The sequence below is a fragment of the Equus caballus genome, chromosome X (genome assembly GCF_041296265.1).
Source record: "Equus caballus isolate H_3958 breed thoroughbred chromosome X, TB-T2T, whole genome shotgun sequence".
Classification (NCBI taxonomy): Eukaryota; Metazoa; Chordata; class Mammalia; order Perissodactyla; family Equidae; genus Equus; species Equus caballus.
This window is the reverse complement of record NC_091715.1, coordinates 140,536,273-140,563,869: the sequence shown is the minus strand read 5'-3', so window position 1 is coordinate 140,563,869 and position 27,597 is coordinate 140,536,273. Positions and strand designations below refer to the sequence as shown.

Genomic DNA, 27,597 nt, shown 5'->3' with positions numbered 1-27,597 from the left:
ATATGTTATCATATATCACACATGATATATGTTATCATATATCACACATGATATATGTTATCATAAATACCATGTATATGTTACCATGCATGTGTCATCATACATGTATGTTATCATATATATGTTATGCATATTATACTATCTATATCTCTATATATCTCCAGAAAATTCTCCAGCATGGCAACTGTGCAGCAGGCTTAGAGAACCAGTCCAGATTAAAACAAAAGGTTAGAGACTCTGGGAGGAAAATCTCCAGGAAATAAGAAGATTTCATTCAATAGATAGTGTGGAAATTAATAAAAGAGACCTTCACTAAATTGGAGTCAGGAAGGCCTGTAGGGGGAGCTCACACACCCTATCATACGTCTTCAATTGCACCAAACAGGAAGAGACAGACAGCTCTTATCTTGGACGGAAAGCAAAACTATTATTGAAGTAAGATTTTTCTCCCTACCTAGCAACAGCCCAGCCAATGAGAAATGCTGCAGCTCAGCCACTGAGAACTCGTTGCCGCCCTGAACTCTTTCTTCCACTCAATGGACTTGACTTTATGGCAGCCTCTCCCTAATCCCCCTTTTTCTCTATGGAAGCAGCTCCCCTTGTTTTCTGTATTTGCCTGTGATCTGCCACAGCATGCACATCCCGAATTGCAGTTCTTTTGGCTATTCTGGAACAAACTCATTTTGAGATAAAGTAACAGGCAGATTTGCTTTTTAAATTGACAACTGTATAACCGAGACATTGGAAGAATTGAAGTACATGCTTAAAGTATAGAGTTCCTAAAACAAAAAAACAGAACAAACAAACAGTGATAATAATGGCACTGCTTTCCTGGCCGTCCAGACACAACTTTCTGTCATGTTGGTGCCTTTGTCTAAGAGGATTTTCATCTCACAGAGGAGAAGAGATCCAGTCTCACCTTGTAAGAGGACTAACAAGTGCCCTCACTGTTCTCCGACAAGCAGACATGGAGCAGACAGTCACGGCCAGACTCCCACAGGTGTCACCTTAGAGGGGTCTCCTCGGCGTCTGCACCACAGGATCGACGATCAGCTTTTACTGCTCATAGTGGATCTGGTGACTTTTCCCTTTTTCTTCCCTTTTGTTTTTTTCCTCCTTTCTTTTTTGAGCTAAACATTTCAAGAGTGTCATGTTTCAATTTAGGGATAAACCTCTGGTTGCTGGGGTGTCTGGCTCATAATACATGTCCTTGTCGATGAGCCTCTTTAAAGAGTGTTTGTCTTCGGGAGCATAAGAAATAAACTTCCATGTTCTTCCTGTAGAAATAATCAGCTGTAGACACCAGAAGAGCTCTGAAATCAGGTGGAGGGGAGAGTGCAAATGGCGATCCAGCAGGACCAAAAGACACCGCTCCCCCCTCCTTGTTTTGATCTGACAGCAGGTAGACAGTCCCGTGAGGAGGGGGAAGCCTGGTAAGAGAATGCACACGTGGCAGTGGAGCTCAGGAGCACTGGCATCCTGGGTCTAGCTCTGGTCTGTGGTGATTCTCCCTGCCCCACCCTGCTCACTGAGAAATCCACACTCACACATGGGTGCTCATCCCCTTTCCAACATTCGTTCATTTGGGACTCCTTGGCTTTTAAGAAGTACCTTTTTCATCTTTACCTTGGACTTCCATGGGCCTCCTGATCTTCAATCACACGGAGATGCTGCTGTTTAAGGGCCACTTACCTATAAAGTTAGGCCCATGTGAGACTTGCTTACATGTAAGTCTACATAGAAAGGGGCAGATGTGCAGGATTGTACTGTTGAATTATCTGCCTTTCGAAAAGGGCATGGTTTTATTTACAAAATCTGGATGGCATGACGTCAGTAACTGACCAGTTCCATACTTCATTCCTACCACTTGGTCATGTCTAGACTGTGAACCTCACATCTGTTAACTGTTAACTGAAATTGGCTGACCTTGAGGCCTTCTGGGCTTGGGCAGAGGCAGCATTCTAAGCTCACCCATGAGTCAAGGGACCCTTAAAGGCTCTCATGGGCTGGGCCATGACAGCCAAATAAAGTCTTGAAATCAACTCGTGCTAAGGGGACCAGAGGAAGGACCAGGCTGGTCCAGAGCCCTGGATTTTACTTTTGTTCCCAGGGCATCACAGGTGACAGTGTCTAGGAAAGTGAAAATGCAGTTCAACCAGAAAGGGTTGCAGAGAGTGGGCTGCATAGAATGTGCTCCAAAGTACATAAAATGTGACATCTGATGCGTAAAGTCGAAGAGCCAGGTGATTTTGGTGATGGCAGACTCACTTCCCACAAGGCATTGCCCAAGCCTCCTCTAGCTCAGGGGTCAGCTCTGTTCCCCAGTGCACCCCCACCATCTCCTCTAGGTTCCTTTTTTCTCAGTCCCTTCTTGGGTGAAGTTGTCTACGGCCAAACCATGACCGGAGGGAGGGTGGAAGTGTCAGAGGCTTTAACCCACTGAATAACCAACCCCAGGAAAAAGCGCTGTCATTATCTGTCCTGTAGTGTATGCTCTGGAAATGTGCACACCTCCTTCAGCCTGTGTGTCCATTAGGGATGAGGATGATTGTGTCCACAGTCATTGTGATGGTTGCCATATGAAACAGGACATACCCATGCCATAGGGACCACCCGGGAGCTCTGGGTCACTGCCCCAAAGATGGATATTGGTGGTCACGTGGTTATAGAGCAGTGGAGGGAGCAGCGATTCGTGAGAGAGCTTTCTTAGGAGAGCTGAAAACTGGTTCCCCAGTAAAGCCATAGAAATTCCCACATAAGTCCCCAAGGAGAGTGCTACTCACCTAGGGTGATCCCCCTCCTGGGGACATGTGTCAAGGTCTGGACATAGTTTTGGTTGTCCCGACTAGGGAGGTGGGGAGGGAATGCTACTGACATCTGGAGGGCAGAACCCAGGGATGCTGGTAAATGGCCTCCAGTGCCCAGGACAGCCCCCATGCAAAGCATGAGCCAGCCCCCGAGGCCCACGGTGCCACTGTGCAGAGCCCCTGTCCTAGAACGCCACTCGCATGTCCTCATCTCTCAACCTATCTCCTCATCCTTCCACCAGATACAGGTCACGAGGCCTCAGTTTCCAGGCAGGATCAAGGGAAGAGTATCCGTGCTCCCCTTCCATAGAAACACGAGTTGAAATGTCCGGGTAAACACGATGACAGTTCAGGCAAAAATGTGACAAGTTCAGGTGTCCGGGGTGGTAGAATCAATGGCACTAATAGGGACTTTATTTCAGGGAAGTATTGGGGCTCTTTAAGGCACAGGCTGACAGCACGTGAACATTTGAAAGACCCCTCAGCTCTTAGGAAACAGCTAAAGGGCAGGTGGCAAGGAAACATTAGTTTCTTTGTTCTTAGCTAAATTTCCTAAATGCTTAGATTCTTCTCTTAAATTCTTCAACTCTTAAATTCTCAGTTCCTCAGCTAAATTTAAAATACGAGTTGACAGTACAACAACGTCAAGCATTTGGAGCACACTGGGCCTAGCTTGTGGTGACTGACACTCGCCAGTGTTCGGGTGAGTGAGCTCTCTGTGGAGGACAACTGTTGCGGGGTTGGTGTGAACCTTTACGAGGGTCTCGTCCACGTCCACAACCAAGCAGAGTCTCTGGCCTGGAGACAAGGTGCAGAGACAGGCCCCAGTTTACCACCTTTAGACTGCAGGAGAACCTCAGCCATGGGCAGAGGAGGGGGCCCACATTGCCAGTGACAGATCTCCCAGATGGGGCCTTGGAGGTCTGGGCCAGTGTGCTTGCCCCCAGACCCCGTGCAAACCCCCCAGCGGGGGAGCCTCTTCCCACAGAGTGGTCCTGGCGAAGTCCGAGCTGCTCTTCGGGAGCACCCCAACTGCTCAAGCACCTCTAACATCCGTGCTGGTGCTGGGATCCTGCAAGGAGAGCTGGGGACCAGGCCATTGCAGGGACAGGAGTCACAGGGCTCAGCCGGGCCCCAGGTGAATCTCACTGCTAGCCTCCCAGGAGCCCCGGTGAAGGGGTGCAGCGCAGCCACGTGCCCACCTCCTAGGCCTCTCTCCTCCCCTCTGACAGGGGCGTTTAGAACCAGGCCACTCCCGTGTTCTTGCATCCCCCGAGAGCACCTCGTGCCATCATGTACAGACAGGGCCAGGGAAATAGTCTCGCCAGACTACTAGGGAGGAAAGGCCCCAGGGGATTTGTCCTCTCACCCTCCCAAGTGCAGCGGGAGACTCAAGGCTCGGCGTCGTGTGTTCTTGCTGACTGAGGCTTATGCAAGTTGAGACTGCCTACGTTCTCATCCTTCCTCCTGACCACCTGTTCACATATTAGTACCCTCCCTTCCTGCCTCAGTGAGTGTGAGGAGCACAAGTGAGGCAGAAGGCACCAGGGCGATACAAACGGGAAGAATTTTCCCCCACGACAGATGTGGGAGCCTGGGCTGAAGCCCTGCTGGGCCCTGGGCCAGAGCAAGAAGTTTGTTTTGGAATCTTTAAGTAGCACGTCTGTCGACAGCGGCCCCCTATTCCACCCTGAAGGGGAGGCTTCTGTCCAGCCAATTGAAGCTGGTATTGTCAGCCTCTCGGATCCTCAGTAGACAGGCAAATACCACGTCACCTCACTGGCCTCCTGGGTAGGGCAGAAGTGAATACTCACTAGGATAGCTGATACTTAAGCCTGTGACAGCTGAAACTTGTCAGTTTTACCTTTTTCATAGGCACGCTTCTGAGACCTTGACACACCTTCTTGCTGTCAAAAAGAGGAGCATCTGTACACCACGTCCTCACTCCTTGATGACCTGGGACCTGCACAACAAATGCTCACTTTGCTGTGGGCGATGATGGTTCAGGGATCCCCTCAGCAGCCACTGAGACACATCAGCATGCTGCCCTGATCGTCAGCCCAGGGTGCTAGACCCTTCCATCAGCTGCTGCCACGCTTCCCTCAGTGGCTGGCTGTTCTCATACAGGATGCAGCGTGGCCTCTGAGCTCCCAGCACATCGTCTACACAGAATTGACTGACTAAGCTGTCACTGTTCGATGGGGACATTCTGGAAATGCACTAGGCTTGGGGTGACAGTCCTAAGCCTGCGTGGAAATTAATAAAAGGAACCTTAACTAAAGTGGAGTCAGGAACACCTGGATGGGGAGCTCTCACACCCTATCATACATCCTCAATTACACCAAACAAGAAGAGACATCTGGCTTGCATCTCGGACGGGAAGTAAAGCTACTTTACTACTGAAGGAAGATTTCTCTCCCCACCCAGCAACAGCCCAGCCAATGAGAAATGCTGCAGCTCAGCCAATGAGAAGCCATTGCCGCCCTGAACTATTAAGTTCCCCCAATTAACTTTCCTTTGCGAAACCCTCCCCTGCTTTTTCTCTATAAAAGCAGCTCCCTTCCTTGGTTTTCCCGACGTGCCTATGGTTCCCCATGGCATGCCCTTCCTGAATTGCAATTCTTTTGGCTATTTCCGAATAAACTCTGTTTGAGATAAAATAACAGGTGAGTTTGCTTCTGAAGTCGACACCTGCCTGCTCCATGAGGACAGTGAGCAGCAGAATCGCTGCACAGGAGGTTGAAAGGGCACTGAAGGAGAGGATGCACCAACAACTGACAACGCACTGCCTCCCGAGTGCAGAGGGGGAGGGGGAGAGCTGGCCAGGACTCCTTGGCCTTCACCGGGATATGGTGACAGTTGGGCCAGTCACAAACACTGCTACGGAGGGCGTGGGAGGAGGCGGGAGAGTTGAGCTGAGGTGCAAGGATTGATACCACCACCTCCAGCCAGAGGAGCCCCACGTCTCCCCTGGTGAGGGCTCGTCACATCTGCACCCCTGTTGGTCAGAATCCAATAGCTGGTGGAGGTCAGGGGGATCTCTTGAGCACCTGAACAACAGAGCCCCAAAGTGAATGATCCCAAAACAGACAGAACTGGAGGAAGAAACCGACAGTTCTATAATAAAAGTTGGAGACTTCCAAATCCCATGTGATGGACTGAATTGTGTGTCCTCTTCCAAATTCACATGTTGCGGCCCTAACCCCTGATGTGACAGTATCTGGAGATAGGGCCCTTAGGGAGGTAGCAAAGGTTAATTGAGGTCATAAGGGTGGGACCCTGATCTGACATTACCGTTGTCCTTATAAGAAGAGGAAGAGACACCAGAGATCTCTCTCTCTCCACCCACGCACAGAAAAGAGGCCATGTGAGAGACAGAACAAGAAGGTGGCTATCTGGAAGCCAGGAGGAGAGGCCTTCCCTCACCAGAAACTGAATTTTCTGACACGGTGATCTTGGACTTCCGGCCTCCAGAACTGTGAGACAACACCTTTCTGTTGTGTTAGCCGTGCAGTCTGCGGTATTTCATCACGGCAGCCCTAGCAGACTAACACGCCCTGCTTTAAACAATGGATAGAACAACTAGACGGAAGCGCAGTAAGGGAATCGGAGACTTGAACACCAGTATACAACAATTAGATCTAATGATATCTATAGAGAACTCTCCCCACCAGCAGAACGAACATGCTTCTCAAGTGCACCTAGGATTTTCCCCAGGATAGTGCACATGCTAGACCACAAAACATCCCTCCATAAATTAAGAGGATTCGAAAGGAGTGAAATCATACAAAGCATGTTCTCTGGCCAAAATGGAATGAAATTAGACATCAATAATGGAAGGAAATGTGGGAAATCTGCAAATAGATGGAAACCGAGCAGTGCATCCCTAAAGAAGTGTATTAGCCTGCGAGGGCTGCCACAACAAAACACCACACACTGAGTGGCTTCAACAACAGACATTCATTCTCTCACACTTCTGGGGGCTGGGAGTCCGAGACCGAGGGCCCGGCAGGCTTGGGTTCTTCGTGGCTTCTCTCCTTGGTCTGCAGGTGGCTGCCCCCTCACTGTGTTCTCACATGGTCACCCCTCTGTGCATGCATGCCCTGCCCTAGCTGCCCCCTTTTATACGTCCCAATCTGCTCTCCTTATAAGGACACCAGTCATACTGGATTAGAGCTCATCCTAAGGGCTTCATTGTACCTTAATTACCACTTTAAAGGCCCGAACTCCAGCAACAGTCACTTTCTGAAGTACTGGGCTTAGGAATTCAGCATATGGATTTGGGGGGACACAGTTCATTCCATAAGAATAACCAGTGCATCACACAAGAAATCAAAGGGAAACTAGAAAATGCTATGGAATGAACAGAAACAAAAACACATACCGAACATGACAAAGCTTATGGGATGCAGCAAAAGCAGCACTCAGAAATTTAGGGCTGTAAAGGCCTACATTCAAAGAGAAGAAGGATCTCCAATCAATAACCTAACCTTCCACATTTGCAAACTAGCAAAAGAGCAAAGCAAACCCAAAGCAAGCACAAAGGAAAGGAAACAAGAGTTGGAGTGGAAATAAATGAAATAGAGAACAGAAAAACAACAGACAAAAAGGATGCAACCAAGTTTCTTCTTTGCAAAGATCAAGAAAAGTGACAAACGTTTGGCTAGACTCGCCAAGAAAAAAGAGAGAAGACGAAACTTACTAAAAATCCTTCAGAAAGGCTACATAGTGCATGATTCCATTTATATGACATTCTGGAAAAGGCAAGATTACAGAAATAGTAAAAAAGATGAGTGATTGCCAGGGGGTTGGGGGAAGGGAAGAAGGACTGGACAGGTGGAGGCAGGGGATGTTTTAGGGCAGTGAAGCCACTCTGCATGTTACTGTAATTGTGGGTATTTTGTCAAACCCATTTTACTTTACAGCATAAGAGTGACCCTTCAAGTATGCAAATTTATCAAAGTCATGTAGGAGTTCAGTGGAATCCCAGGAAGGAATGCAGCCTGTCTGAGGAATCCGTCTGACAATGTAGGGAAGACCTCAGTGGAGGGGTCGAGGAGGTGCTGGCCTAAGTCACTTTGGAAGGGAGCGAGTCTGTAAGACTACAGGCATGGGGAACTACATAACCACTGGGTTCTAGCTCATGGAGCTGTTTCCCAAGAGGGCACACATTTACAATTCTGATACTGTTATACAGGTCCACCTAAATAGAACAAATATGTAAATGGATGGCGGAGAGTGGGAGCCCCGTTCCTCAGTGTTTAAAGGGGCGTTTACTCTTAAATAAGGGCAGGAGGCTAGAATGACCCATGGCGTACTAGATTAGAGTTGGAGTCATCCACATGAACTCAGGTTTAGCTTCGTATAGACACAGATGCTTACACATAGAAATAGTTGTAAGTAACTGTATACAGGGGTGAGTACAACTGTACATGCTTCCTTGTTCTGTCAGCAGGGAGGGCCTATGACAACACCCAGGAGCAGTGAACACACCTAGCACCCAGCACTTGGATTCTCAAACCATTCATGAAGAAAAGGAACCAGGGCTCCTTAGATGTGCAGATGATTCTCTGGCTGGGGCAGGAAAGATGCAATATGAGTGAGTAAAAAACTCACTCTTCCTCCTGTGTGTTCCTCCTTTACTCTCACACTGCTACCACACTCACAACATTTCTGACACCAGATGTGTGGGCTTTTTCCCATCCCAGCAATTCTGTGACCCCAGCTGAGTGTCCAACAATTTAACTGCATCTGGACACTGTCGACCTGGACACAGCATCGGATCCCACAGGTTAAGGGCTCAGTCCCGCGAGACTGCCTCCCACTTCAGAGGCCAATCACAAGTAGGAGGTCTCCAGGTTACCCACAGCCTCTGTCCGAGTGGGCTACAAATTGGAGGTTCCCATGACGCTCCTGCCTTGGATTTGAGTATTTGCTAGGAAGGCTCACAGAACTCAGGGAAACACTTACTTACATTTACCACTTTATTAAAGGGCAGGATGATGGACACAGACGAACAGGCAGGTGAAGAGATACACAGGGCGAGGTTTTGGAGAATCCTGAGCACAGGAGATTCTGTCCCAGTGCCACTGGGGTACACCACCCTCCAGGTATGTGGATGTGCTCAACCTGGAAGCTCTCCAAACCCCCATACTACTGGAATTTTATGGAGGCTTCCACACGCTGGCATGATTGTTATTAACTCCACTTACAGCCCCTCTGCCCTCTCTGGAGAATGGGGGGTGGGGATGAAAATTCCAAGCTTCTAGTCCTGGCTTGGTCTTTCTGGTGACCAGCTGCCATCCAGGACCCCACCTGGACTTGCCTAAATGATATTAGGGCTATGGCTGTGAGAAGCCTTATGTTGCTTCTCCCTTCTACAAAAAAATGCAATCAGAAACTCCAGGAAAAACAAAGACTATAGAAGAAAGTCAAAGTTTAATAGAAAGCAAACTAGAACATGGTAACATTTGGGACAAAAAGTAAAGTGTATCAGAAAGGAGACTCCATTTGAACATTCTCATTTAAGCATCATGGGAGTCTTGGCGTGCAACTATAGAAATGGAAATGGTAGATAGATTGTACTGTAATGAATAATATGACCATAGTCATAACACTGCAAACTCAGTGGGTTGCCTTTCAACTTTGAGAACCAATCGGTAAGAAAGCCCAGGAGACTTAATTATGGTTAAAGAACAGTGGACAATGGGAAACTACAAATACGGCTATGATGGTGCTATGGCACGCTGTTCAGAACTCCCTTCAAGATGCAAATTCTTATTTCCCTAGCTGGCTTGAGTGCTGTCAGCTCTCCTCAGGAACTGCCTTGGATAAAGACAGTCAGCTTCACCAACGTCACACCAATACTCAGCAAGCCCACAGCCAATGATTCAACTTGGCGGTATAAAGGTCCAGCCTCTTGCCCCAACGTGGGACATCTCGGAAAGGCGATCCCAGCTTCAGTGCTCCCTGTGGGGTTGGCTGGAGCTTTTTGAGACTGCATCACAGCACACCTTCTCCATCTGCCCAACCCTGATTCCTTCCTGCCCCGCCCCTTCCTCAGGTGCTGGTCCTAAGAGCACTCCCTAAGAAACTCCCGCACATGGATCGCCATCCTAGAGCCTGCTTCCCCGGGAAACCGACCTGCAACAACCCTCAACAGACAGTCGGGAGGAGGAAGGGAAGAAGACAAGTGGAGGGAAATGCAGGTATATTAGTATCACCAGTACGAAGCAGAAAGTCAATACTTGTGTCCGTAGTTGATGGAAAGAGAAATAGAGGTATAGGGATATTATTTAAAGGCACGAAAGTGGCCAATAGAAAACCTGAAAAATAGTGATCTATCTACCTATTAATAGGAGAGGGGAAAATGGTAGGGAGAGATGAAAGAAAATTGGTCATGAGTTGATAACTGATGAAATTTGGGCATGAGCATGTGAGGCTTATTATACAATTTTCTGTATTTTTGTATATGTTTGATCAATTACCATAATTAAAAGTTAAAAACATAGACATGAAAAGAGCAAAGGATCAGTGAAATCGAATCTCATCTATCATAGCAGGAAGTCAGCAGATAACGTCTACAGTTGGCAACGACACAAAAGAGTTGATGTAGATATCAGCATAATATTTACAAAGATAGAGGCAGACTACCAGAAGTGAAACTAGAAACATTTAAAATGAGAATGGGGTGCTGAGGGGTAAGGCAAAGGACTTTTGCTTTGTATTATATGCTTTTTGTGCTTTGCCTTCTGTTAGGGGTTGAACTGTGGCCCCTCTCAGAAAAAAAAAAAAAAAAAAGATTTGTTGGAGACCTAACCTCCAATACCTAAGCATGTGAACTTATTTGGAAATAGGCTCTTTACAGAGGTAAGCAAGTTAAAAGGAGGTCATCAAAGTGGGACCTAATGTAATAGGACTGATGTGCTTATAAAAAGGGAAAATTTGGACGCAGGCACAGGCACACACAGAAGGAAGATGTCCACGTGAAGCTGGAGATTGCAGGGCGGCATGCGCAAGCCAAGGTATGGCAAAAATTGCCAGTAAAACATCAGAAGCTGGAAGAGGCAAGGAAGGACCCTTCCCCTACCAGTTTCAGAGGGAGCACAGCTCTGCCAACACCTTGATTTCAGACTTCCAGCCTCCAGAAGTGTAAGACAATACGTTTTTGTTGCTCTGAGCCACCTAGTTGGTGGTACTTAGTCACAGTAGCTCTCGCAAACTAATACAACTTAAGAACATTTCAAAACGTCATGAGATTGCTGGGTTATGCAGAAGGTCAGCTGAGAGAGAAAATTATGCACCAGTTACCACAGTTCCGTTCCGTTTTGGGTTCGGTTTTTTCTGCTGGGCTGTAGCAGCAGTAGCAGCAGCAGGACAAGAGTGACAGCAAGTGGAGAGAGCCAGCGAGGAAGCAGGTTGGGTGAGAGTGGTGAAGAGTGAGGCTTTGAGAGAGCTCGTTAGTCAGAGAGTGGGACCCTGAGGTTTAAGACGTTTGAGGTGGAGCAGATCCTGATAATCAGAAGGGCTAGGATGCAGCCTTGAAGGTGGGGGGCTGAGGCTGAGAGAAAGAGAGATTGCTGGAGGTTAGGAAGAAGTCAAGGGGCTTGGAGTGGCATGGGCAGCCCAGGTAGAAATGAAATCACCCAGGATGATGGCAGGACTCAGGGAGCCAAGGAGGCCTGGGAGCCAGGTGCCTGAGTGTTTGATGAATGAGGGAGAGGGACCAATAAGCGCAGTGGAACAAATTACCACAATCTTAGCAGCTTGTATACAACACCCACCTATTACCTCCTGGTTTCTCACCTGAGGCTCTGGGTTCTCTTCCAAGCTTATTCAGGCTGTTGGCAGAATTCAGTTCCTTGTGAGTGTGGGACTGAGGTCGCCATCTTCTAGATGGCCATCAGTCAAGGGCCGATCTAGCTCCCAGAGACTGCTCACAGTTCCTTGCCAGATGGCCTTCTCACAACATGGTAGTTTACTTCTTCAAGGCCAGCAGGGGAAGCTCTGTAACTTCAGGGAAGGCCTGGCCCTCCTTTGAAAGGTTTGCCTGATTAGCTCAGACCCACCCAGGATCATCTCCCTTTTGATTAACTCAAAGTCAACTGATTAGGGGCCTTAATTACACCTGCAAAATCCCTTCACCTTTGCCATATCCTATTGTTTACAAGCAGGTAGTCCATTCTGCCCACTCAAGTCCAAGGGCGGAGAGGGGATTCTACAAGGACATGTACATTGGGGGGCGGGTAGGAAATGTGGAGGCTATATAGAATTCTACCTACCACAGATGCACCCTGTCTTGAGCCTCAATGCCACCGGATGACAGAAAAACTAATCTAGTCCATCCCACACTTTCCCAGTTACTTCAGGGCTTTCTTTCTAAGTACAAATGATCATTATCAAGCAATTCAAGATTTTCTCCTCCTTGGCCCCTGGCTACCACCTACATTCTGTGAGGCTTACTCAGTTCCATGGCATCTGGAGAGAGAGAGAAAGCACAAGCGAGCATCTGATCCTTGTCATTGGCAACTGTCCCTGCCAGCATCCACTGCAACGTACAATCCCATCTGGCCCTAAGAGACAGCACCCCTTCGTGCTGACTTCCAATGAGGTGTCTTCCTCCTCAGGACATCAGGTGTGTCCTGGTACACAGTCCAAGCCACTTTCCACTGTGACATCCTTTGGAGGGTAGCTCTCTCTCCCACGCCACTTTAGTGCCATTCAAACTCAGGGGGCTGCCCCAGACACTTCCACAGCTGAGTCCTGCTGATCTAGTGTGAGGGGAGTTCTAGGACGCTGAGAAGTTTTCAGGGTACAGTCCAGCAAGGGAGCACAAGTCCCCCTGCCCTTGGACTTCTATTGTACTCCCACGTTTGACCCTAACTCCAGGGGTGGGGCAGAACACATCCGTCTATTGGGAAATATTCTGCAATTCCCTGCCACAGCAAAAGGATGAGGATTCGAGGAAGAATTGAAGGCTTGTCTCCCATTCCAGATCTGGCATCCTCAGACGGGCACTCCTTGAGAGCAGGCTCTGCCCCTTCCGTTCACTGCTGTATCCCCAGGGGGGGCACCCTCTTCTGGGTTTTGCAAAATCACTGGGATGAGAAGCATGAGCAGAATTACCTGGATGAGAAGGCAGAGCGGCCCAGGTTGTACTCAGTCTGCTGCCAGTGAGGGCTCTCTTGCCCTGCATGGAGAAGCAGGCAGGGCCCTGGCCTCTGTGGGCATGTGAACTGGTTCTGAGAAGGAACCTGATGTGGGCTGTGACTGCCACCAAAAGTGCTGGGCACCGAGGGCCCTGTTCCCGGACGTGGCTGTCTGAAGATGTGCAAGGCAGGGCCGTGACACTGTTCTCCAACTGCCTGGGCAGGGCCAGATAGACAGCGCTGGATCCGGGCTGCCCGGAGGTTTGTGATGCAGCAGGAGCTGCCTCGTTCCTGGCTTGGGCCTGGAGGGGGAGTGAAAGGGAATTGGATCACAACCAGGATCTCATTCCACTGAAGTAGGAGTAAAGCCCCATGGAGCATGAGGGCACAGAGGAGGGGCTGGGCACCCCGGCAGCCTTGACATTTGCTGAGCTCCTTCTCTGGGTCACACACTGTGCCAAGGGCTTTACAAGCTGAGATGACTCATATGGAAGAGGTCAGTCGCAGTCCCCTTTGCCTCTGGACATCTTGCATCCATCATCCTGCAAGTGATCTTTGCCTTCCCTTCCCTTTCCTCCTCTCCCTCCTCCTCTTTTCTTTTCAAGCCCAGGCTTTTTCATCCTGCCATTCATTGCTTCAGCCAGCTCAGCTCCAGTGGTCCCAAAGGCAGGGCTTGGAGCAGGCCAGCTCAAGGCTCTCAGAGCCGGGAAGTAGGGAATTTCTCAAAGCCTCCACCAGGGGTCGCCTAGGCACCAGTGTTTGCCAGCACTGCTTCACAGGCGATTCATTTCCTTAAAAAAAATGTATTATTTTGTAAAGCATAAGCTTAAAACAAAACAAGCAAAACAGAAATGCCTCATTGGATCTCTGTAAGTACCGCTCTCTAGCTGAGTGAACGATGACGGCTCCCTTTTCCATTTGCGTGGCATCCATCTGAATGAGGACGTTCCATTTGGGCCCCCCTTCCCTCCTGGTTTTCCCTGCTCCTCTTGCATTTATGAAGGAGTCCTGCTTATTCCCCCAGATCTGTCTTTACAAAGAGCCTCAGGGAAGGGAAACAATGACAGGTGTTTGGGAATAAAGGAGGACTCTCAAGGTTGAGGGCTTCCTGTGAAGGGAGAGGCTTCTGGTCCCTTGGGCCTGCAGTCACAGCCCCAGGGCCTGTCCCTGTCCCGAGGTCCCATAGGCCAGACCTCACCTGCCTGCACTCTCAGTCTCTAACAAGCAGGTGTTGCTTGCAAAGGGGAGCCCACAGCTGGATTGCCAGAGCAACACCCACTGCCTCCTGCACTTCTGAAGGCAAAGCCAGAGGACAAGTCGGAAACCCTGGGAAACACTGCAGGGCTTTGTGACGTTCCTCTTGGGTCCCTCTGAAATGAGTGCTATGAAACACACCTCAGGCACTAATTGATGCACCCAGAGAAGGAAGGGCTAAAGACAGACAGCCTGAAACACGACAACTTCCAGGGAAACAACAGAAGGGTAGGAGGAATCTTCCCCGAATGACCACATGCCTCCTGCCTCATCAGAGAGAGGCCCTCATGAAGGGAGCAGTTTATGCCAAAAAAGGCAGCAACGAGAGCAACCTTGCCGGCTTGGTGAGGAAAATCAGCCCTCCGTTGCTATGACACAGGAAAGCAGTGGATGTCCCCCATTGCAGAATTGGTGTGATGTGATATTTCTATAACATCACTAAACAGTCTATCGATATGGGAAACTTCTCCAAGAGTCTCGAAGGAGCCAAGAAAAAGACTCCAGTGGAGCCTGGTGGCAGAGTGGTTCAGTTCGTGCACTCCATTTTGGTGACCCAGGGTTCGCAGGTTCAGATCCCGGGCGTGAACCTACACACAGCTCATCGAGCCATGCTGTGGCAGCATCCCACATACAAAATAAAGGAAGATTAGCACAGATGTTAGCTCAGGGACAATCTTCCACAAGAAAAAAGAGGAGAATTGGCAACAGATGTTAGCTCAGGGGCAATCTTCCTTCCCAGAAAATAAATAAATAAATAAAACTCCACTGTGGTGGAAGGCTTACCAGTGGTGATTCTTGCTAAAGGGCATGTGTTGTTCACAGTGAAAGTGCAGTTTTCAAAAGCCATCCAAGTTGGGATTTCTCTCCATTGGCTCTTGGAGCCCAAGAGTTGCCTTTGAGTCCTGGGGAGGAGCAAAGCCTTGAGGCTCCCAGTCCTACCCTTGACCTTGTAATCCAGGCACAAACCATTAGCTGCCACACCTCACACCCCTGACTGCTTGCTTGCCCCCAGCTGGATGCCAGCCCCCATCTCTCTGAGTGATCCTGCACTGAGCAGTCACATGATGGGCCAAAGAGCACGGGCTGTGCAGTCAGACAGACCTGACTTCAATCCTAGCTCCACAGTGTGGCCCTGGCCCACTGCAAAACTCTCCTGGGGCTCATATGGAAAGGTGAATCCCACAGAGACGGCCTAGGGGCCCATTCCTAGGCTCCAGCAGGCACTCGAGAAACGGGGGCTCTAGGTAGCAGGTTCCGCCTGCCTGGACCGACTCTAGCCCTTGGAGTTCCCGGTCCCAGCCTGCCCAGTCTGCCCCAGCTTCGGCCCCTCTGGGGCAAGGCAGCAGCCATCTCCAGCTCTCCTGAGCCCCACGCCATGGCTTGTGAGCTTCAGAGATGCCAGCTGGGCCAGTGAAGTGTTCCCAGTTAGGAAGCTGCAGCCTGTGGCATGGGGGAGCTACAACCTTCCCTCAGGTGATGCCCACCCAGCTCCCTGACAGGCTCCAGGCAGCACGTGGGGTACTTCCCTGGTGCCCCGTTCAAGGCACTATGATCAGGGCAATTCTGGCTTTCCATTTCCAGGGTCACGTGGCTTCTACATCATCAACAAGCTGCTAAAGGAATCAGTTCCCAGAGGGATACGATGGCAGGCTGGAGGTGGGCTGGCACTACCACTTCTCGTGACATTCACAGTGAGACCCGGGCGGGGCCCAAAGTTAGACAAAAGGCCCCAACGCCACTTTCTTGCTTCTCTTCGCCATCACGTCTTTGTGCATCGAATTCATTCCAGCCTTTTCAGCTCACTGAATCCTCACTGCTGTCCTTATCTCCAGTGCACAGATGTGCAAAGGGAGGCTTGGAGGACGGTCATCACTGGCTCAAGATCTCACAGCCGGCACAGCTGGAACTTAAATGCTGGCCTCTTGGCCAGGATGCCACACTGCCACAGACAGACCCAGGCCAGGGCACTGGTCTGGGCTGCTCAGTACTGTGGTGTCACAGTGATCACCATATGTCTTCACAGGCCACCAGGACACGTGGAAGGACACGGGGGCACAGAAGCAGAGGTGGGCAGGTGAGAGAGATTCCAGATCCCGGGCTGGCTGAGAACACTGTTTTCCCAGGGAGAACGTGCACTTTGCAATTCAGGCTCCAGAGTAATCCCGAGGATAAAACTATTGGCTGCCAAGTATGGAGCCAGGGATACCTGTGTGCCACAGCCTGAAGGACAAGGCGTATGTCCCAGCACTGCTGGGTGTGGGGTCTACCACCCTCATTTTACAGGAGGAGAAAATGGAGGGGCGCTCAGGTCACACGACTTGTCAGTGACAAAGACTGACAAAGACTGGACTTCAGCTCAGCTCCCTCACTTACCCCTGCGCTCAGTACTGATGCAGTGAAGGACACGGGGCATGGACGTGTCAACATGACAAGCACAATGAAGCTTCCCTGTGGCCAGCACTTGCTATGTGCTAGGCCCTGTGCTGACTGCTTCAGCTTTGAGGCCAACGGGCCTCGTTAACCACCTTGCCTCCTTTGTGGTCACTTAAGACGTTTGCTAGAAAAGGGGAGGTGTCCACTCAGACTCCTCCAGGTGAGGGGAAAGAAACCCTTCGAGAAAAAAGTGGTGACAATGACTGAACACGAGACGGTGAAGGCCCTTCCTTTGAAAGCTACTTTCAGGTACGTTACCATGCTGTCCACAGTGAACCGACAGGCTTCTCGGGAACAGAGGGGGTTGCACAGCAGAGTTCCTGACACAGGCTGCAGCATGTCCCCCCTTCAGCTCACCTCCTGCAGCTGCCTTTTCCACTCGGGGATTGTGAAGAGCCTGCTAGGAAAGCAGCAACTGGGCCGGCCTGACGACACCAAGCTCCCTGTGTCATCGCCTAGATCTCAAAATCACAGACTCCTCGATCACGCAAGCCCCCAGAATTGTGTGCGAGGGCCCAGGCGTTCTGTGACTGCCCTGGGAAACTGCACAGGCCTCGGGATTTCCTGAAACAAGACTGTGGGCAGATCTGCAGGGGTATGAACGATTGACGTACACACATGCTTGCCAAGGGCCTTCCTAATTTTAGCTCCACATTCACCCCATTTCCACCACGGAAAACTGGGTTGGTACCAAGTGAGATTTCACACCCTGGGGCAGTTGGTTCGGCAGAGCTGGGGCACCCGGCCATCCAGGTTGACCTGGGGCAGGGCCTCAGTCCTGCCTGTCCCAGGAAGGGCATCCCTGCTGGCTGACGGCTGGAGGAGGGACATACCTCCAGCAACTCTGGCCCTCCGTTAGTCCTCAACGAATGCTGGCTCTTGCTGGTGATAGCATCACATGTGCACAAGGCCGCCTCGGGGCCACGTGAGTTTCAGAATTCAGAAAGCTGACAGAGGGCACAGACTGCATAGCACAAACACCCTTGCAGGCTCCAGTGAACGCGTTGATAGCTCTGCTGTGACACATGACTACGAACGCCAAGGGGGACAAAGACAACTCAGGATTCTACAAAGAGCTTCTTGTCATCCATTTTTGGTTTTGCCACCAACAGACTTTAGGCGAAGCTGATGAAAACACTTTTGGTTGCCAAAGCTCTGTGGATGAGGGAACTGATGACAGCAGATCACGGACCTGTATCCCCAGACGCAGCTGACTGACATGGACGTCCACACACATCAGGGAAGAGGCTCCCAGCTTTATGGATCCCTGGGGGTACTGATACAGCCCCCACGTCTCAAACCCTGTCAGTCTGAGTGGGTCCACATTGCCTCCCCACTGGCCCCAGGGGCCACTATACTGTACATCTTTGGTCAAAATCAGTGCATGGCACCTGAGGCCCCAATCCACAAACCTGGGGCCACATCCAGTAGGACCTTTGGGACTGGGGGCCAACGGTGTCACTGCTCTTCCTCTTCCTTGCCAAGCTGGAGGCTTTTCCCTGTCTGCGCATCTCCCATCTGCAGGCTTCGAGGCACAGGTCAGCACCCTCACGCTCTCTCTTACCTATCAAAGCCTAATCGGCAAAACAGAGATGCCTCTCCAGCCACCACTAGCAGTAGAGTGCTTCATGGTTTACGGGCCGCTCTCACAGAACCATCCCGTGTCATGCACGCCCCCAGGAGATAGGCGGAAAAACAGCATGACTCCTCAGGGGGAGATTTTCATATTGTGCCCATCTTTCAGATGAGGAAATTGAGGCTCGGGGAGGTACAGTCATTCGCTTAGACTCACACTCCAGCAGTGGTCGCACCAGGGATCAATCCCAGATCTGTAACCATAGAACAAAGCTTGCGTTTTCTGCCATGCTCCCCCTGTGGAGGACAGGAGCGTGAAGGGGCCAGGTTGGGGGCGCTCCCCAAAGACATCTGCCTCAGCCAGGAATCTTCTCCCAGCTCCCTGAATGTATCTGGCCCTTTCAGGGGGCCTTTCCCCCATTTCCCACCTAAGGAGACCCTTTTCACCCTCAAGACCTAGATGAAATGGTCCTTCTCTCTGAGGCCTTCCGCAGCTCCTTGCCCCGAGTCAGTGGTTCCTTCCCCTTCAAGTTTTCCTGAACCCACAGGGCCTCGATTCAGATCAGGTGGTTTAAAGGACTGCCTGGAAGATGCCCCCACCAGCCCTGAGGGATGCAGAGCTGAGTGCGCCTGTGGACCTGCACCTTCAAGGAGCCTCTTACAGGACGGGTGTCTGCTGACAACTCTGCTTTGCCCTGTGCTGTTCCCTACCCAGGTCTGCCCTCTCCCATCAGCCTGGGCTTACAGCGATGCTAAGAGACGCCAAGCTGGCAAACGCCCTGGAAGCACACCCCCTTCCAAACCCAGCAGTCTCCTGACGCACAAGAGGCCGAAGCACCTCCCACCAGGCCAGCCGCAGCGTGGAGCGCGGTTTTGCCCGAGGAAAGGCGCCTGGCGCCCTATGTGTGCTACTTGGTATGCACCCATTCCTGGGGCACCAATTCTGGGTGTTGATTCACCCGTTCGGTCCACCTGGATTGCAAGGCCTCAGGCACAGTGAGGGTCTGACCACCCGGCCGAGTGCGGGTCCTCAAAGGCCGATCCCTGCTCTGCAGCTCCCCGATGGGCTGGGGGAGACTGTCAGCTCGGTGTCACAGGCTGAAGGGACACCCTGTCCAGCCCTGCCTCGCCCTGCTCCCTTCGTGGGTGTTAGTCCCCAGTCAGCCTTTGGCACACCTCACTCCCTCTCGGGGGAAGCTTCCTGAAGTATTCCACCTGAGACGGTTGCTTCTGGAGTGGTCCAAAAAGCAGGTGCTAAGAAGGGATCTTGGTGCAGGATTGCTCATCACCCTCCCCACTGGTAATGAGGACCCCACCCAGGGATAGGTGGTGTGTAGGCAGCCCAGCAGCTAGAATGTTCCTGTCAGAACTCTTCGCTGGGCCAGCGGATGGAGAGGAATTTCCCGGCAGACGAGGGGACCCAGGCGTGTGGCACGTACGGGAAGGAAAACTCGAAGGACAAGGGGAAGGACAAGGGTGACCCTCTTGCTTTGATGACCTGCAGGGCAATGAGAAGCCTGGGGTGATTAACCGAGTGAAAACTAAGGAGGAGCCCCAGAGTCTCCTCAGTAGCTTGCAAAGTCGCCCCATCTCAGGCAGTGGAGGAAGGGCAAACCCAGGATTTGATAGGAGTGGCTGAACTTCAAAGACAGCTGAACGTTCACCAATGCAGGTCTGTCAGGCCAACATCAGAAGCCCCGTCGGGAAAACCCGCACCCCTGACACAAGAGACAGGCACATCCAGGCGAGGGCCCTGGAAGAGCTAGACTCCCCAGATGCCTCTGAAACTTCTGAGCCTGCGGCAGCGGCACACCCCATCCCTAAGGGAGCAAAAACTGCACGTTTTTCCTCGCGGTTGCCTTCCGTCCCAGGACGTAGGGTGACCAGCTGTCCCGTTTTGCTGTGGGACTTGCAATGCTAAAACCAGGAGAGTCCCAGGAAAACCAGGAAGAGGTGGTCAACTTCCTGCCAGGCCCCCAACCAGAGTGAAGTCACCACACAACACAGGCAGAATGTGCCAGGCCTACTAAGGGAGGAAAGGAACTGCACAACCGCCTGACCCATGAACGGCAGTAGAGGTCCTGGGGTGGCACTGAACGGCCAGCATGCGGGGGCTGACGCTGATGGACACCACTGGCAAGGAGGCCTGACCACTCCAGCAGCGGAGGGGGTCAATACCACACGGCCTCCCTGGGGACACAATGGATGGGCAACCCACCAAGGTGCAGCCTAAAATGGACCCTCTAAAGAGCAAGAACACACAGCAGGTGGCTGAGGGCAGCCACCCCAACAAAGTCATGATCCCTTGCCCAGGTTCTGCCCCTGAGCCAGTTTTCTGACCTGGAACCGTGGACTAGGGAGGTGGCCAGGACCCCAGGGGGAAGGACACTGCAGTGCCATGGCAAGTATGCACGGGAATGACCCCCCAACCCCTCCCAAAGGGACCTCCAGTTATGCACTGGGGGACTGAACGCTGGGAAATGGGATTACCAGACCGTGGGAGGCTGTTGGACACAGCGTCCAACCCGACATTGATACTAGAGTCTCAATAAACTCGGTCTCCGCGTCCACTTCAGGAAGACCCCTTGCTGAAGTTTCTGACCAGAGGACGTCACTGCCTCCAAGGTATGCTGGGCCATTCTCAAGCATCTGTCAGTCGGGCTTGAGTGGGGAGAGCCTGGAATCCAATACACTCCACAACAAGGTGGAGAGCTGAGTGAGATGCTTCTGAGGACTCTTTCAGAACATGGGATAACACTTAACGTTAAACGAAAAACATAAGACAGAATGGTCACACAGCAGGAGCTCGACTGAGTAAAGAGGAACCACATAGAAAAAGAACAGGGGGAGGGTCAGCCCCATGGTATAGTGCTTAAGTTCAGCGCCCTATGCTTTGGCAGCCCGGGTTCACAGGTTTGGATTCTGGGGCACTCATCAGCCATGCTGTGGTAGCGACCTACATATAAAGTGGAGGAAGACTGGCACAGATGTTAGCTCAGGGCTAATCTTCCTCATGTAAACAAAGAGGAAGACCGGCATAGATGTTAGGTCAGGGCTAGTCTGCCTTAGCAAAAAACAAGAAGTCGGGGAATAGGTCCAAATTGTGAGCATTCACACCTCCGAGCAGTTGTCTCCTGAGTGCCCTCTGTCTTGATTCTTCATATACTTTCTGTACTTTCCAAAGTCACCACAGCGAGCATGCACATACTCAGGAGTTAGCCGAATGGGTCTTCTGCAACAGAGTGCATTAGTCCACCCATTCAAGGCCCCATCACCATAGCTATGGGATGGCAACACCTGCTCCAGGTCTCCCACACCTGAATCTCATAAACAAATAAGCTGGACCACACAGTGTCACTCAGCCACAGTGTGACGTTTGGATGCCCTCCCTCAAGCTGTGGAGGGCCTGGCGCGGGGGTCATTGCTTGTTTGCTCAGAGACTGAGGACAGTAAAGAAGATGTTACTGAGACTCAGGAGATGGAAAAATGGAAATGAGCACTGATCCGCCCCCAATTGACGGTGCTATTCTGGCTTGTGATATGAATGCAAGTGAGGAGGTTGCCAGATGTTCACAGAAACTCCCAAAGTACCAACTCAACCAGACCACCCTATGTGTGCAGGCACCACACCTAAGCAGTGGTGGAAAAGTAGCTCGTGGGTGACTGCAGGTGCCTTGTGATGCAGCTTCATCCTGTGGACTTGGAGCGTCACTACACAAAGGCAGAAATAAGTACAGTTCTCAGTTTGGACCACGTGATCCGGGCCGTACTGAGAGGGACCCACCCAACTGGAGCTACCTGGGGGACAGGGAGCAAGGAGGGCAGTGGAGTCTGCCTGTTGGAATCAGGCCACCTGAGGATTGGGAGGAAAAGGGAGACTGGGGCCAAAGAAACAAGGCTCGCTGTCCTCTTGCTACTGCACGGCTGCCGGGCCTCCTCTTCAGCAAGGTCAGGACACGGAACTACAGCCAAGCGGTGACAGAGGGAATCACAGGGATGAGAAGGAGCCCATTCTCAGGGGCAGAGTGCTGGATGCAAGGGCACCTCCTCCTCGGGGACCACTCCTCCCAGGTGGTGGGGCCTGCGGGTGGAGGGCAGCCTCCAGCTGGAGGGGCAGTGGACACTCCCTGACCTTTGGGATCACTTACACTTCCAGAGTCTAGGTGAACGCTGAGTGCAGAGCAGGCCTGCAAAGGGAGGAGGAGAGCAGCCCCCAAGGGCCAGAGGAGGAATCTGAAACGCAAACAATGAAGGGGAGATGAGCACCCAGGCTTCAGAACCAGCTCCCACAACTCTGCACCAAAGAGACCAGCAGCTCAACAGAAAGCCGGGCAAAAGACGTTTCAGAGAGGAGGAAACCGGACCTGCCGAGAAGTGTATGGGGGAAACCGGGAGTTTGGGTCAAGCCGGTCCCAGATCTGTGGTGCCGCAAAACACGTGGCAGGAGCCAAGTGGAACCTTCCCTGTACCTCAGAGTCAAAGAAGCACGTGGGGTGAACTCTGCACTTCTCGGCAAGTGAGGAGATGGGTGACAGGCTCAGCGGAGGGGAGGGGATGTGGAGAAATCACACGGAGCAGAGAGCATGGGCTGGGCAGGAGAACATCTAGGCCAGAGAGGGGGCCGGGAAAGCCAGAGTGTTGAGCACCGAGATGCCTGGTGGTGGAAAGTTCCCAGAGGACAGCTGGGGGGAGGTGGGGCTGGATGGACACAGGTCACTGGAGGGGTGAAGGATAAGAAACTGCAAAAGCAAGGGCTCAGACAGGCCATCGGGGACAGTGAGTTCTGCAGGGTGCTGCCCGGAGGGAAGAGGAAGCGAGCCTGACTGAGGAGGTGCTGTGAGCTCTAAAGAGGAGGCCAAGTCCTGGGGGCATTCGCCACAAAGAGCAGTGGTGGACATGCTAAAAGCACTTCCTAAAAGGAAGATGGGCTGCGGTATGGGGATGGAACCACGGTCTGGGGAAGAAAGCAGGCCCCTTGCAGCCCTGAGGCCTGAATCCCATGAAGGTGCCCTCTGCTCCTCACCTCACCTCAGGGCCAGCATTCGTGCTTCCTGGAGCTTCGGCAAGGAGCAAGCAGCTGCAGCTCACTGGAAGGTAAGGCAGTGCTCTGTTGATCTACACTGACTGAGCAACTCCTGTGCACTGGGGCCGCAGCTTGCAGAAACGAGTCAAGAGCCAGTCCTGGCATTTAAGGACCTCAGCGCTCCTGAGGGGACCCTGGACTCTTGGAGAGCAGGTACAACCCTGGGAGACAGGAGCCCAGGGAAGGGAGGGAGGAAGGGAGGGCCAGAGTGCCGCCAGAACCCAGGGACAGGAGTGCCTGCCACCAGGCGTCGGGCAGAGAAAGGCTAGGACTCTCTTGTCTTGGCAGGCATTAGAGCCCACGGGTACCACGTACCAAAGCAGGGAGTCCTGACAGACTGCGTGCACTAAAGGGGTCAGGGGCTCCCCAGCACAATGACCCACATGTTGGGCCACAACGGGGGAGAGAGCTGCCCCCCCCCCCCGGAAGGCCCTCCCAGGGCCCCGAGGTTTTTGGGCTTCAACAGGAGAGGGCCCAGCAGGGTTTTCAGGAGGGCATTGATGAGGTCAGATGTGCTGCTGAGAAACGGGACTGGTGGCCTGTGCAGCTCCCACTGGACTAGAAAGAGCCGGCGCCCAGGCCGATGGGGAGGCTCAGGGAACAACCAGCACGGGCCCCAGACTATGGGGCCGGAACTCAGGAAGTGGCCATGGGGCAGGAAGAGGGGCCTTCATTCTGATCGGGCCTTTGAGAGGCAAAGCCCCAGGACTGGGTCATCCAGGCAAAGCCCAGGAAGGGCGCAGGGATGTCGAGGAGCACAGCGCGTGGCAGTGAGTGCCTTGAGCTACTAACTGAGAGTCAAGACAGGATGCAGCTTTGACAGAGAAGCGGGCTTTTGGGAGACATGTCAGGTCTGAGGGGCAGCAGAAAAGAGGGGGGACTTTCCTTCTCACCTGCAAACAAAGCCCATATCACGACTGCCCCTCAGGACGCCCAGGCACGCCCGCGGTGGCCTGGAAGAAGGAGACCCTGACTCTCCGGGCACAGGACTCAGCCTAGGGTGCCGCCCTCTCCCGGCCTCCGCGTCCCCCAGGGTACCTTCGGAGGGTCAGTTAGGTCGCCAAGGACGCTGCGACTGCACCTTGACTTCTGCCTCTGAGGTCACCGCGCATCAGGCGCCTAGCCCCTCCTCCTCCCTCCCTTTCCCCCAGCTCCTCCCCCACCTTTCTCCCAGCTCCGCCTCGTCTCCTGCAGCCCCGCCCTCAGCCCCGCCTTCTCTTTCAATAGCCGCTCCTCCCTCGGCTCTTTCCCTCAGGTCTGGCTTCCATAAGGCTCCGCCGGCCCCTCCCAGCCCCGGCCCTGCCCCTCAGCCTCCCCGCAGCCCCGCCCCCTGGCTCACGTTGTCCCCTGCCTCACTCTCCCCCTAGCCCCTCTTGCCCGTTCCTGACCTGCTCCCAGCCGCTGGTCTCCAGGCCCCGACTGGGCCTGCTGAGGCCTCGTCCCTTGGGGCCTGGGGAGTCCATCGACGTCTCCTAGAGGCGGGGGACCGCGTGCACTCGTGCTCGTGACGTCAGCATGTGTCTTCGTAATGAGCTGGCTGCGTGCCTGCGTGCCTTCCTACAGGCGTGCTGAGTTCCGGCGTGCTGCGTGCTTACGTACGTGATCCGTGCCCCTGTATTCCCGCAAGAAAGGGGCGTCGGCGCCTAGGCGAGCCTGGCCTGCGTACAGAGAGCCAGCGCCTGTCGCCTGTCGGTCGCGCCCTAGTCTCCGTTTCCCCTGGCGGTGGCGGCGGCGCAGCCAGGACTTGGGCAGGCGCTTTGTCTTCGCTCCGCGGCCCGCGTCGTCTCCTCTCCTGGGTGTGGGAGGCGGCCCCGACGGGACACGGGGAGGCCGAGGACCATGCCGCCCGATGGTCGGAGCCAGGTCGGCGCAGCGCGCCCGCCACTCGCTCGGCCAGTGGATCCGGGAGACCCGCGCCGCCGGAAAGGCTCCAGGACTCAGCCCTCCGCGGGATGGTACCACTACCCTAGGAGCGCATGAAGGTAGCCAACACCGCACTTTCCTGTCCCTTCCCCACCACCGTCACACACCCGCCCTCCTCCTAAGTGTGTGGACCAGCGACCTGCGTCTGCGCCTAGAAAGGCGAGTGTGCCGGTCCCCAGGCACCGGTAGGTCCGCCCTCGTACCTGCCTTCCTGCCTCCCGTGACCCTTCAGCTGTGCCCCCACCCAGGCCACGGGCTCCGCTGTGCCCTCAGAACACGATCCGCTTCCGTGACGTGATGTGCTGTGCTGCTGGCTGCTGGGGCGTTATGTGGTCCCACAGCCCGCCGGGGCCAGAGAGACCCACTGCCGTGATGAGCAGAGCCAAAGCGTGCGTGAGGGGTTTCCCTCCAGTTGGACCCTCCCGGGTCCTGCTGGCCTCCAGTCCCTGCTGAGTTGAAGACCGTTCTGGTACTTTAGCCCACATTGCTGTCTCGTACCTGATGACCTTGTCTCGTTATCCCTCTTGTCCTTGTGCAGGCGAAGGAGCCGAGACCAGAGGAACAGGCTTTCCTCTTCAGGCCACCAAGCAGGTACTCTCCGCATCAGGAGGCAGGAGGGCACTCGGCCCCCTTCGTACCTTTACGGTTACCTCAGTTCTCTCTAGGGATCCCAGCCACACAGTTCAGGTCTCCTGGTTGTGATTTTGTGGTTCTGATGAGAAAAGGACCAAGACAGCGAGTGGCAGAAACTAGGCAAACCTGCAGTCCAGTCGTCTACCCCAGGAGGAGAGTAGAAGTGGCCAGGCCACAGGGGGACATCCAGCCTCTCTCATAAATAATCCAAAGCCAGTGAACAGGGCAACCGTTTGTCACCCATCACGTTGGCAAAGGTTAAGTGGAAGGAGGATGCTCAGGGCCGACGAGCGTGTGAGGAAATGGCCCTTGCTTGTGGTTGATAGGCAAGTGAGCCTCTCTGGAAAGCCTTCTGCTGGTGCAGATTGGCATCACAGATGTGCATGCCGTTTGACCCAGGCCTCCTCCTAATGATATCTTCAGTCAACACCTGTTTGTGGGGACGTCCTTTATGGTGACAGAAAGTGCAGAGCAGTCTGTGACTCACCATCAGGAAGATAGTCAGTGAATTGTGGGAGAGCCAACTATGGGATAGCATACAGGCGGTGACGAATAGGACAGAAGAAGATGTGCAGACGTGAAAGAACGTGCTTGATGTGCTGTTAATGGAGGAATCAGCCTCCACCCTTGGAAACGTCCAGGCAAGAGCACACAGCTCTGTTAGTTTGCCAGGGCGGTCATGTCAAGGTACCGCAGACTGAGTGGCTTCAACAGCAGAAAGTTGTCTCATAGTTCTGGAGGTTGGAAGTCCAAGATCAAGGTGTCGGCCGACTTTGCCTCTGCTGAGGACTGTGAGACAGAATCTGCTGTTCCGTCCTTGTCCCCGACTTCTGGTGGTTTGCTGGCAATCTTTGGCATCCCCAGGCTTGTAACTTTCTACCTTCCTCTTCACATGGTGTTCTTCTGTGTGTGTCTCTCTAAATTTCCCCTTTTTATGAGGACACCAGTCGGATTGGATGAGGGTGCACCCTAAGGAGCTCATTTTAACTTGATTACCTCTGTAAAGACCTTTTCTGTGTATATAAGGTCAGATTCTGAGGAACTAGGGACTGAGACTTCAAGACGTGAAACCGGAGGGGCCACAATACAACCAATAACAATCTAGAATGGCCCTGTGGTAGGAAGGAACTTGGAGCCTTCCTGGGGTAGAAGGAAAGCCTTCATGGCTGCAGGATGTTGAATAAAGCAGGGAGGAGAGTGGACAGCTGGAGCAGGGTGCAGATCACATGGGACCTTGTAGGCCGTGGTGAGAAGTGTGGCTCTGTTCTGCTTGGGGAAAGAAGCCTCTGGCAGGTACTGGGCTACGTGCCCTTGGAGCCTCGACCCCCGTCCTCACACTCACGTGGAGACTGAGGTTCCCCGAGGTGCCATGACCCAGCTGAGGTTGGGGCCTGGGGCCCAGGTCCTCCCAGTGCACATCTCTGTCCTCCAGGGACAGAGAAAAGAGGCAAGGACAGGGAGTGCATGCAGTTAGGTCCCCTGTAATGTTGAGTTCTCTCTTCATCCTTCAGTGCCTCCGTCTCAGCTGTAGAGTGGGGTGACAGTAGCACTGCCCCACCTGGTTATTTGAAGGTTGAATTCTGTGATCTGTGGATCGCGCCCATCCCAGGGCCTGGCATGGAGACAGTGCCTGCACATTGCTGCCGATCGTTCTTGCTCTCATGATTCATTTCTCTCAGCTTGGGACTCCTGCTGACAGTGGAGAGCAGTGGTTCCAGAAGGGGTTGGAGGAGGATAACAG

The 27,597-nt window shown here is 52.9% G+C and overlaps 1 protein-coding gene across 1 annotated transcript in view; it reads right to left on the bottom strand.

Annotated features, from left to right (window-relative positions):
* The window catches only part of LOC138921855 (gamma-aminobutyric acid receptor subunit alpha-3-like), an 85,858-nt gene extending 61,077 nt beyond the window's left edge, over positions 1 to 24,781 (bottom strand). Inside the window, exon 1 of the mRNA XM_070257437.1 lies at positions 24,689 to 24,781. The gene's annotated coding sequence lies outside the window, so the exon portion shown is untranslated. The remainder of the gene's footprint in view (positions 1 to 24,688) is intronic.
* Positions 24,782 to 27,597: the final 2,816 nt, after the last annotated feature.